Raw genomic sequence first — 10,637 nt, forward strand, 5'->3', positions numbered from 1 at the left:
AGCCACTTTCCAAAATGGTAGTGCTCCAATCAAGACTGACCAGAGCTAAAGATTGTGTCTCGTTTATACCTCCTAGGATTACCCTTCTTTTAAAAAATAAAGTGCCATCTAGCTGACATGCAATAGCTTATAATCAACTGACTCCAAGATCTTACTGCATGCCTGCTTTATCATTTTTGCAACAGTGTTCTCTTGAAAATTATCCTAGCTGGTCCATCGACTTCCCTTCGATTCTCAAATTCATCCAACTGTTTTAAAACAGGAAGAGTGTCTCTCCATCTTAGTGACAACAGTGTTTTGAACAGTAATCACTACCATTTATGGAGCTCTTACTATGTATTGGGGCTTCCCTGGTGGCGCAGACAGTAAAGAATCTCCCTGCAATGCAGGAGACCTGGGTTCAGTCCCTGAGTTGGGAAGGTCCCCTGGAGAAGGAAATGGCTACCCACTCCAATATTGTTGCCTGGAGAATTCCATAGAGAAGCCTGGCGGGCTCCAGCCCATGGGATCGCAGAGTCAGACACGACTGATTGACTAACACTACTGTGTATTGAGTGCTTTATATATGCTGATGCTGATTCTCACACGAAAACTTAAGGACTGGTAACATTCCATTTTATTGAGGAAACAAAGCTCAGAGAGGTTAAAACATTTGCTCAAAGCCACACAGGTGAATTAAGACTCAAACACAGGTGTGAGCTACTTCATCAAGCTCCTTTTCGATTTAAGTCCTAGTGTTGGCAGACTCGTCATTTGTAGAGATGGATATTTTACCAGTCAAACACACACACACACACACACCATCATTTGGCTTCCTTGGTGGTTCAGCGGTTCAGAATCCACCTGTCACTGCAAGAGACACAGATTCAATCCCTGGTCTGGGAAGATTCCACATGCCACAGAGTAGCTAAAGCCCATGCACCACAACTACTTAGCCCATGCTCTAGAGCCTGTGCTCTGCAACAAGAGAAGCCACTGCAGCATGAAGCCTGAGCACTGCAACTAAGAGTAAGCCCTGCTCACTGCAGCCAGAGAAAGCCCACGCCTGGTTTTTACTCAGCACAACCAAAAAAGAAAAAGAACCATCATTGTCAATATGATGAATTTGTTGTCGTTATTTACTCGCTAAGTATCCACCTCTTTTGTGACCCCATGGACTGTAGCCTGACAGGATCCTCTGTCCATAGGACTTCCCAGGCAAGAATATTAGACTGGGTTGCCATTTCCTTCTCTAGGGGATCTTTCCAACCCAGGGGTCGAACCCACGTCTCTTGCAGTGCAGATAGATTCTTTACCACTGGGAGTCATCAGAGAAGCCCCAATATGATGAATAAGTTAGAAAATACTATTTAGAGCCAAAAGCAAACTGTGATATAAGATAATGAGAACATTTTCCTATGTCCTTTGCAGATTGGCTTCTCAGTGCAATTTGAACACGTTCTGAGGAACAACAGTATTAAAGAACAAAATTGTGGCCTCACAAAATGTCAACATTGAGGAGTAACAGCCGTTTGAGTAGCTTTGTTAGAAAATTTCCCATAGAGGTTATATCTATATAGACTTCACAAGACTAGTTAACAGTTTTAAAGCACCTACCATGCTATCTCATTTAATGCTCACAACAATATATGAGGCAAGTAGCAAAAGGCATCATTTCCCTTTTGCAAATGAAAAAACTAATTCCCAGGTAAGAGCTGAGGCTCAAACTATGATGTAAGTCCAGATTACAGTCTTGTAATCATGCTAAAGCTGAAACTCCAGTACTTTGGCCACCTCATGTGAAGAGTTGACTCATTGGAAAAGACTCTGATGCTGGGAGGGATTGGGGGCAGGAGGAAAAGGGGACGACGGAGGATGAGATGGCTGGATGGCATCACCGACTCTATGGACATGAGTCTGTGAGAACTCCAGGAGTTGGTGATAGACAGGGAGGCCTGGCGTGCTGCGATTCATGGGGTCGCAGAGTCGGACACGACTGAGCGACTGACTGAATCATGCTACACAGCTAGAGCATAATTGGTTTGAGTCATTGAATCAAAACCAATAAAGTTAAATCTTCACTTTTTTTAAAATTTTATTTTATTTTTAAACTTTACAATATTGTATTAGTTTTGCCAAATATCGAAATGAATCCGCCACAGATATACCTGTGTTCCCCATCCTGAGCCCTCCTCCCTCCTCCCTCCCCATACCCTCCCTCTGGGTCGTCCAAGACTTCATATTTCCAAACTTGTTGTTGGTAGTCTCTGATTTTTTTTCCTTTTGGTGATATTTCATGGCTTGTGGGATCTTAGTTCCCAGACCAGGGATTGAACACGGGCAGTGAAAGCATGGAATCCATACTACTGGACCACCTGGGAATTCCTGGTAGTCTCTGATTTTTAAATTCTTTTTTGTACTTTTTTTTTTTTTTTTTCATGATTTCTCTGCTTTCCTGGAGTTTTGTTGAGGGAACATGGAAAAAGTGAAAAGGAAAAATAGCAAAATGAGCTCTCCTTTCCAGCTTTCCATTCCCTCAGTCAAACTCAAGATAGCAAGAATCAAATTTCAAGGCCAATTAGGATTGCTGGGTCCAATTTTAGAGTGATGAACACTCAGTCTTTGGAGGAATTTAACGTATTTGTTCTGCTTAGCCACAGCAGAATTCCCTGGAGAGTCACCACCAGGACCTTGGTGCATCTTTGCACTGACACTGAACTCTGCAGCTGGTAAAGAGATTGGGAAGGCGGTGGTAGCAGCTTCCACCTAAATTCAAGAAATCAAATTCTAGGAGACTGTTGAACATAATATTTGGTCCATTGACTTCTGATTATTTTATCTGATATTATCTGTCTGCTTCCCTATGAGCAGACAGAAGAGTTATATGTGGCAAATCGTCTAGGAAGTGTTACTATAAGCTTTTAACTGAATCCAGTAGAATCCTAAGTATTATTACCCGTATTCCAATATGCAAGTTAAATATACTGTTACACAAATCAGATTCAACAGGGATTGTGAGTCCTGCTCCCTAGGTATAACTTTTGTTTTAAGAGTGCAATAAAATATTAAGAATTGATTACAAATGGACAATAATGTGTATAGCTAAAGTTTCATTACCCTTAAGTTAAAATATCCATTAGAGGGACTTCCCTGGTGGTCCAGTGATTAAGCCTCCAAGCTCCCAATGGAGCGGGGCTTGGGTTCAATCCCTGGTGGGGGAACTAAGATCCTACAGGCCGCATGGCACAGCCAAAAAATTAAAAAAGAAAAATAGGAAAAAATATCCATTAGAATAAGCGGGAAAGTGCTCTGAAATTATCATTAATACTAATAATAATATGTTTGCATAAAGTTTTTACATTTACAAAGAGTTTCAAATAGAGTATCTCACTAGATATCTACTACATTTGAACATCTTGAACGTATGGCCTTTGCCCTGTGACGCTCCTCTCCTGATTCTCTGTGTGTTCTGTAATACTCCTCTCCTCTGCCCATCATTGCATATGGGTGCTCCCTGGATTCAATCTTTGATGCTGTTCTCACACTCTTATCAAGGCCACCCCAGTCATGTGCATGGTTTTCACTATTCGTTTCCATACTCACTATTCTCATTTTTTTTAATTTAAAAAAAAATTATTTATTTTTGGCTGTGCTGAGTCTTCATTGCTGTGCTCAGACTTTCTCTAGCTGTGTCGAGCAGGGGCTACTCTCTAGCTTTGGTACATGGGTTTCTAATTGCGGTGGCTTCTCTTGTTATGGAGTATGGGCTCTAGAACGTGCAGTCTTCAGTAATTGCAACCCCAGGCTCAGTGGTTGTGGCACACAGGTTCAGTTGCCCCACGGAATGTGAGATCTTCCCAGACCACAGATTGAACCAGTGTCCCTTGCGTTGCAAGGTGGATTCTTGACCACTGGACCACCAGGGAAACTCCATCACTATGCCTACTTACCTTCCTGCCCCTTTTGGGTCCTAAGCTCTGAACTCATATTCTCAACTACCTGCTGGGCATGTGAGTGTGTTTGGATGTTAAGAGGTTCTTTGAACTCCATGACTAGTCTCTAAAAATGGTTTTTATCTCCCATCATGTGCCCTCTTCCTCACTGAGCTCCACCCACCCCAACCTGGTGCTATTCCTCCAGCATGCCAACCACTGCTTCAGCCCCTCACATTTGCTCTTTAGTAAATTAAGAACTTAGAACACTTTCCTCCAGATATCCTGACACCTTCAGAATTCTGTTCTAATGTCACTTTAGAGTGACATTAGACTATCTTGACTATCTTCTCTAAAATAGCAGTCCCTCTTCACTCCACTTCCCTTATTTTTATTTATTGCATTTGTTATCACCTGATGTTATGTATGCCTTTGTCCGTCTCCCCCACAGAAGACAAGTTCAATAAGGGCAGAGCCTTCATCTCATTCAGTCCTATACCAAGTATACTGTTGGTGCTCAACAAGTTTTTATTAAATGAATTAACTTCTATCCTTTGTACCCTGACCAGATTTCTCCTCTTTGTGTGCCTGGGTTGCACTCACATCCACTCCATCCAACAAATTACTCACCTCAGAAATCTGGATATCATAGGTTCTGACCCCTAATAGGTCACTGATGGAAACAGCTGTGTGCCTGGAGGTTGGGACTAGGACTTGAGCTAGAGTACAAATGAAAGCTTGCCCCCCTGCTCTTCCTATTCTGGCTTTGTCCTCTTCCAGGAGGGCCCTCATGGTCACCTGTGTGGCTGCAAGTCCAGTCTCTGTCCATCTTCCCAAACCAAGGGCTATGGGTACACACATGGAGCTTGGTTTGCCTTCAAGAGAACACACTTGGGGAAGAGGCCTGAAGTGGGCTGTCGGGGAAAAGGAGTCCAAGGTCCTAGACAACTGAAGTTGGTGATCTAGAAGGGGAGGCAGGAGTATGAGCTCTAGATGTCATGTTCCTCTGCTCCCACGGGGAAAGGTACAACTGGAGGAGGGCCCTTTAACATACAGGGCTCAGAAAGATGGCCCTGTTGCTCTGGTATAGTGGCAGTATTGCTGCTGCTGCTAAGTCACTTCAGTCGTATCTGACTCTCTGCAACCCCATAGATGGCAGCCCACCAGGCTCCCCCGTCCCTGGGATTCTCCAGGCAAGAACATTGGAGTGGGTTGCCATTTCCTTCTCCAATGCAGGAAAGTGAAAAGTGAAAGTGAAGTCGCTCAGTGGTGTCCAACTCTTCGAGACCCCATGGACTGCAGCCTACCAGGCTCCTCCATCCATGGGATTTTCCAGGCAAGAGTACTGGAGTGGGTTGCCATTGCCTTCTCTTGGGCTAAAACCCACATTCCAATAGAGTGGATATAACCAAATGAAAGTGAAATCTAGAAAGTGTGCTTCTTTCCTCCCTCGTCTAAAAAACAAAGATTGAGTCTTGTAACTTGAGAACTACCAATACGGAGACTTAGAAAAGGAAATCTTGGGTAAAAATCCTATTAGAACACAGGGCTTCATCAAAATGTGAAACCTTTGGTTCTTTGAAAGACGTTGTTAAGGTAATAAAAAGTCAAAGACTGGGAGAAATATTTGCAAATCATGTATTTGATAAAGGAAAGTGAAGTCGCTCAGTCGTGTCCAACTCTTTGCGACTCCATAGACTGTAGCCTACCAGGCTCCTCTGTCCATGGGGTTTTCCAGGCAATAGTACTGGAGTGGATTGCCATTTTCTTCTCCAGGGGATCTTCCCAACCCAGGGATCGAACCCAGGTCTCCCACATTGTAGACAAACGCCTTACCACCTGAGCCACCAGGGAAGTCCAGTAACCAAAATATATAAAGAACTCTCAAAAGAGTCAAAACTTTCATTAGATTCTTAAAGGAATCTGGATCCTCCTCAAAATATTAACAACTATTGGTTTATAATGCTCAACTTGGAGAATTATCAGCTTGGAGAATTCAGAGGTTGACCAATAGCCAAATGTACAGCTGGGAGTTTAGAATCCTGCCCCAGCTCCCTGTATTGAGAGCTTGCCTTGCAACATTTTACCAAAGTTGCCATAATGTCTAATCCTAGATAACCCTCCAAAGATGACAATGATTCATCAAATACTGGATGCTTCAAGAGTAGGTGATTTTATCCTCGTTTTACCTTGGGAGGATCACATAGCCTCTGGGAACCTTTTTTCCTCTTGCATGAGGCCCCCCCGGATATGCAATGACAGAATACCTCCCGTTTCTACAGACTTTCTTTTATGAGTGGCTTGTGTGGTGAAAAATCAGAAGTGAAGTCACCAGTCCTGCTAAAGGGAATGAAATTGATACATCAACTCCTTTCATTTATCCAAGACATGTTTTTTTGCCTCCCTATTCTCAGTCAAACATTTGCTAGGGACTGAAGATACAATGGTGAGCAAAACACAGTGATTTCTTGGAGGATATAAAAATCTAGTGGAGGAGACAAAGAAGTAAACAGTCATTTACAAAACAGGAATAAAGTGCTTTGACTGGGATAAACCCAGGGAACACTGAACAGGAACACCTGATTCAGTCTTGTGGGATCAGGAAAGGTTCTCTGGAACAAGCTAGGCATGGAGACCTGAAGGATGAGAAGTTGACCAGAAGAGTGGAGAGAAAGAGATGCAGCTTGGAGAGTGCTGCAAGTGCAGGGAAAGTGCAGAGAATAGAAGCTCAGGAGGGCAGCAGAGGCCAGATCTTGTTCACTTCCTCACACATCACACACTGTGCCACTGGCAATGGAAAGCATGAGAAAGTTTTGCACAGAAGAATGGCAAGAATGGGTTTGCCCTTCAGAAAGATCATTCTAGCTGCAGCTAGGGAGAATAGTTGGAAGGGGGCTGAAAATAGAGAGGACCCATTAAGAGGTTGTTTCAGTAAGCAGGATGTAGCTTGGGGATGGTCTAAATAATTGCAACTAATATTTTGAGCTCTATTATTTCATTTAATCTTTGCAATTCTATGAGGTAGGTATAATTACCCACCACTTTACAGATGGGAAATCCAAGGAACAGAGAAGCTAAGTAACTTGCCCAAGGTTTCATGATAAGTGAGGGCAATAGAGAAAGCAGGTAGATAGATTTGAGAAATATTTAAGAGGTGGCAAGGTAATGACTGGAAGACTAATTATGCAACTGATTTTCATGATTGCTGTTGGAAGGGTGGCTTAAGGAGTAGTTTTCAAATATGAAATATAAGTTTCTAGCATGGATGACTAGACCATGACTGAGTTTGGAAGTACAGAAGTAGCAGGTGAAAGGTGATGATGGTGATAGAACAAAGTGGTAGATTCAGTTTCAGGTCTGCCTGGGTAATTTCCAAGTGATGTCTACAAGGCAGCCCAAGGGGATGCTATGAAATTCAAAGTGAGATTTTGATATCAGCCTCGGTCTCTCCCAAAGGGAAAAACAAAAGCACCTTTGAAGAAGGTAAAAATGATACAGACTTTGCGTATGAACCATTTAGGAAAACAGATAAATACAATGAGATTCACCATGACACCATTTTAGGTCATTACAGGGTAATTTTCTTCAATGCGTTTTACCCCTCAGTTGTTTTTCACTAACAACCTTTTTATCTTGAAGTCTCCTAGAGATAAGGAGGTCCCAGTCGGCTGCTCCTCTGCTGTACAGAGATGGGTATCTAACCAATGCTTCAAAGAGTAAGTTTCTCCTGAGGCACAGGAACTCCTTTTTTGCAGGAACACTAACCTTTGAAACACTATGAAACCATTTAACAAATTATCATTTCAATGGACTCAGTGGAGTCCTAATGGCCTGGAAGCACAGCCCTAACCAAGGGCTAGCCACCTAGAGAAAATTCAGGGAAGGAAATCTGCCTCTATTAGAATAATGGTAAAATATTAATATATTAAATACCCTGAAGGAAAAGTGCCAGGTCAATTTCTCCACCATTTTCCTTGAACTTTCCTTTCCAGAAATAAAAAATGCTGAACATGTAGGAAGGAGAAAAAAAGTTTTAAGAAATGTTTATGCCAACTGCCTCCATGGAGATCCAGTGGTTAGATTCTGAGCTTTCACTGCCAAGAGCACAGGTTTCATCCCTGGTTGGGGAAGTAAGATCCCACAAGCCATGTGGCGCAGCCCCTCATCACCCCCCACCCCCAAAAAGTCTGATAATTTATAAAATCTCTTTCCAGTCTTGGCTATAGGGTAAATTAAAAATTTTCTTTCATATTTGTATTTTCCCCCAGTTTAAAGCACTTCTACTCCCTACCTCTGTCTAAATTGGTCTTCCATTAAAAAAAAAAAGGCTTCCCAAGATAAAATTACTTGTAAGAAATTTGAAGATTGTGGCCACAAAATACCAGAAAATAATCACTGCCTTAGGCAGACTGTGAAATTTTGTCATGAATTGAGAGTCTCTGACTATTTTTAAGACATCTCTCCGTTCTGGGATCCTAATACTAATTTAGTAGAAACTGTTTTAGTATTAACAGATACCCAAAAATATCTCCTTCAAGCAATATGGCCTCCCCTCATTTTTTTCTTTTTTTTTTTTTTGCTTTTGTTTTCCTTCCCCAAAGTTAATGAGTTACCCATACCAAATATTTCCATGTTGCTTTGTCATCAGCCTAATCTTCACAGGAAATGTCTAGGTTTTTGCATCTCCCCCAAATATGGCAATATCCAAAAGGCTGACCAATATGTGAAGACACTTCCCAGATTCCCACAAGAACATCTGTACAAAGGCATCAATATAAAAAACCAATTGTGCCCAATTTTAATGAATCTGATGAAAAGCTGTTTTGTGAATTGGTGCTGAATTACTAAAATAATTCTTCACTTTTTGATTTTAAAAATTTTACTTTTAATTACAGAATATTGTTAGAATACAGATGTAGATAGACACTAATATAACTGTGACCAATACCAGAAGGAAAACTGTGCTACATACTTAACTTGTTCACTCACTCTCCACAATCATAGAAAACAGGCACAATGTGTTCAGGGTATGTGCAGAAGCAGCCAGAGACTTGGGAGCAGAAGGCATGCAGAAAGCTTTAGCAAAGAGAGACTGATGCATAACTTTACACAGAGTTCAATGCAGCAAATGGGCAACAACTGGCAGGAAGAGAGGATAGAGCTGGTCTGGCCCTCTGCCCTTTTAACTTCCCAACTGGAGTGTACATGTCTGGGGAGAAGGCTGGGGCACTTAAAAGCCAAGAGCAGCAGAAGGAACAGGTTGGGGGTAAGGCAGGAGAATAGGGAAAGAAAAGCGGGTAAAATACAGTTAGGTCATGGAGATGATGTCTTCTCTGGCCACTCTGAAGCTAATGCCCCTAGCAGCTCACAGAAACAACAGGAGAATTTTGATATTCATTAAAACCATCAGCAACACTGATATGGGAAAAAGACATGTTTGAGTTTAGTCATCAAGAACATGTAAGTCATTCAACAATTAAAATATGAATACCCACAGCTAGATTTCGTATAGAACAAAGAACATGCTCCCTGCCCGATTCTGTATTTAAATAGGAGTGCCAACAGAAAGACATCTACTTTGTGGAGTATTTCACTGTTACTTCTGAGGTTGTGTTATTGCAAAGGATGCAGACCCACAGGGCGGTGGGTCACAGGAAATCACTATAGTACACTACCCAAGAAAGACCACTGGCTCTTTTAACACCAAGTCCCAAAGAGTTATGGCACAAGTTTTTCAAATGTTACAACACTCACAATAAAGCACAGCATTTGGGGCAGACTCAAAAAAAAATATTCCTTACTCTAGCCCCCATTCCTGGACATCAATTCCCTCCCACCCCCACCCCCAAATGCTTGGATAAGCATCAACATTCGGGATATTTCTTAATTCCTATTTGAGCTCAGATAAGGAGAACTGACATTACTGGGCTTAAATTGGGTCAACGCTGACATAAACCACTTAAATTTGTAAGCTGAGAGAATGGAAATACATTCCTATCTAGGTTTATTAATTCCTTGTGACTAGGGCAAAGAGAAAGTCATTCAGTCTGAGACTAGGACAATCAACCTATTTGGTAATTATCTCCAACAGACTAATACATATAAACAAGTGCTTGGTTCTGTACAGATCTTTCAGGAGAGTGCACACAAGAGCACTAGTGTTTAAATTTTTTTCATAAAGAATGAACAAAAGGACATTTCTCACATTAGAGTTATGTCAGTTTTTCTGTCACATGATCAACATCACCCAAGAGCATGCTAATTCAGTGTGAATTCAGTTTCTGCTATTGGAAAAACATCAAGAATACACATTTCACTGTACATACACATGCCCTTATGCAAGCTAAGATAAACACTGGGATGTGGCCCTTATCAAATCCTAGAGTTAGCAGTATAGGGAGACTTGATCTTATAGGGTAGAGGTGAAAGAACACAGAAACGACCTGATTCCTTGGGAAGGAACTCTATGCTTCCTACCGCAGTCAATTCCACTTGCTCCTTACACTCCACCATCACTTATGGTCCTAGCTTTCCTTGAAGATATTTTCCCTACAATATTCCCTACAGTGATCCCCAAAGAAAATACATAAATTCTGATCAATGGCAATAACAACAGTGGGCATCTCTTGCTAAAATCACCACTGTTGATGAGTCCTTGGTCCCCAAATCTGTGTCTCATTTTTCCTTTCAATCTGAATCTTCAGTTAGCTTTCACAAAGAGGAAAG

The sequence above is a fragment of the Bison bison genome, unplaced genomic scaffold, assembly GCF_000754665.1.
Source record: "Bison bison bison isolate TAMUID 2011002044 unplaced genomic scaffold, Bison_UMD1.0 scf7180017864516, whole genome shotgun sequence".
NCBI classification, from domain to species: Eukaryota; Metazoa; Chordata; class Mammalia; order Artiodactyla; family Bovidae; genus Bison; species Bison bison.